Here is a 2,500-nt window from a genome sequence, read left to right as displayed (position 1 = left end):
CCTTAGAGCATTTAGCTCTAAGTTGTTCTGGCTACACCAGGTCACCAGGTTGTCAGCTTCCCACCTATAGTCAGACTCATCCCCACCAGAGATCAGCCCAATGAGGGTGGTGTCGTCCGACAAACTTCAAGAGTTTGACGGACAGATGATTGGAGGCGCAGCTGTTGGTATACAGGGAGAAGAGCAGTGGGCAAAGGACGCAGCCCTGAGGAGTTCCCGTGCTGATGGACCTGGAGTCAGAGACTTCTGTTCCCGGCTTAACGCACTGCTTCCTGTCAGAGAGGAAGTCTGTGATCCACCTGCAGGTGGAGTAGGGCACGTTCAGCTGGAAGAGCTTGTCCTGAAGCAGGGCAGGGATGATGGTGTTGAAGGCAGAGCTGAAGTCCACAAACAGGATCCTGGCGTAGGATGCTGGGGCGTCCACATGCTGTAGGGTGAAGTGGAGGGCCATGTTAACTGCGTCGTCCACAGACCTGTTGGCTCTGTAGGCAAACTGAAGGGGGTCCAGGAGAGGGTCTGTGATGGCTTTGAGGTGTGCCAGGAGCAGGCGCTCAAAAGACTTCATTACCACAGATGTAAGGGCGACCGGTCTGTAATCATTTAGTCCTGTTGGCCTTAGCTTTTTGGGCACAGCGATGATGGTGGAGGACTTGAGACAGGCTGGTACATGGCATGTCTCCAGGGAGGTGTTAAAGATGTTGGTGAACACCGGAGACAGCTGGCCAGCGCAGTGCCTGAGGGTGGCTGGAGAGACAGAGTCCGGCCCGGCTGCTTTGCGTGGATTCTGCCTCTTGAAAAGCCCATTAACTTCTCCCTCCTGAAAGGAGAGAGTCGTTTCTGTAGTATGGGTGGGGGATGGGGCCTCTTGGGTGGGAAGGGGTGGTTCAGGACAGTCCAATTGTCTTTCAAATCTACGGTAGAACTCGTTCAGGTCGTTGGCTAGGCGGGAGTCGTTAGTGGTGTGGGGCGCTCTGGGTTTGTAGTTGGTGATGTGCCTGAGCCCTTTGGCAGACAGAAGCAGCGTCGTTAGTAGAGAACTGGTGTTTTAGTGTCTCTGAGTACAGTCGTTTAGCCTCTCTCACCGCTTTGCTAAACCTGTTCTTCGACTCCTTGAATCTGTCTCTATCCCCACTCCTAAACGCTTCCTCCTTCTCCAACCTCAACCTTTTGAGCTTTGCTGAGAACCAGGGCTTGTTGTTGTTAAAGTTCACCCTGGTACGTGTTGGGATACAGCAGTCCTCACAGAAGCTGATGTACACAGCCTCTGTGAGTTCATCCAGACTATTGGTAGCAGTCGTGAACATATCCCAGTCAGTACAGTCTAAGCACGCCCGCAAATCTTCCACAGCCTCACTGGTCCACTGTTTAGATGTCCTCACAGCAGGTTTACAGAGTTTTAGTTGCTGCCTGTATGCACGAATCAGGTGGACCAAGGGAGTTCTGTGCGAGCCGAACAGCCCCGTGACCCACAAGAGAAACATCCCCGCCAAATTCGAGCGTTTGACGGGGTCTATCCGTGAAAAAATATTCACGTTTTTGAGTGCACATGCATTTCTGCTGCAAATGCCTCTGGAAGTTTCATGCCGTTCGTATGCCAATTGTGGCAACACGAAAATGACCCGTTTTCCCATTCCGAGGGATTTCTGTGCGACCCTAACAGCCCCGTGAGCCACAAGAGACACATCCCCGCCAATTTCTAGCGTTTCACGGGGTCTATCCGTGAAAAATATAGACGTTTTTGAGTGCACATGCATTTCTGCTGCAGATGCCTCTGGAAGTTTCATGCCGTTCGTACGCAATGTGGCAACACGAAAATGACCCCTTTTCCCATTCCGAGGGATTTCTGTGCGACCCTAACTAACAGCGCCCGTGAGCCACAAGAGAGACATCCCCGCCAATTTATAGCGTTTCACGGGGTCTATCCGTGAAAAATATAGACGTTTTTGAGTGCACATGCATTCCTGCTGCAAATGCCTCTGGAAGTTTCATGCCGTTCCTATGCAATGTGGCCACACAAAAATGACCCGTTTTCCCATTCCGAGGCATTTCTGTGCGACCCTAACAGCCCCGTGAGCCACAAGAGAGACATCCCCGCCAACTTCTAGCGTTTGACGGGGTCTATGCGTGAAAAATATTAAAATTTTTGAGTGCACGTGCCTTTCTGCTGCAAATGCCTCTGGAAGTTTCATGGCGTTCCTATGCAATGTGGCAACACGAAAATGACCCCTTTTCCCATTCCGAGGGAGTTCTGTGCCACCCTAACAGCCCCGTGAGCCACAAGAGACACATCCCCGCCAATTTCTAGCGTTTCACGGGGTCTATCCGTGAAACATATAGAAGTTTTTGAGTGCACATGCATTCCTGCTGCAAATGCCTCTGGAAGTTTCATGCGGTTCGTACGCAATGTGGCAACACGAAAATGACCCGTTTTCCCATTCCCAGGGATTTCTGTGCGACCCGAACAGCCCCGTGAGCCACAAGAGACACATCCCCGCCAATT

Source organism: Petromyzon marinus, unplaced genomic scaffold (assembly GCF_048934315.1).
Source record: "Petromyzon marinus isolate PM22_M1 ecotype Great Lakes invasive population unplaced genomic scaffold, UKy_Petmar_22M1.pri1.0 PM_G_Scaffold_93, whole genome shotgun sequence".
NCBI lineage: Eukaryota > Metazoa > Chordata > Hyperoartia > Petromyzontiformes > Petromyzontidae > Petromyzon > Petromyzon marinus.
The sequence above is the reverse complement of the archived record's forward strand: the minus strand, read 5'-3'. Positions refer to the sequence as shown.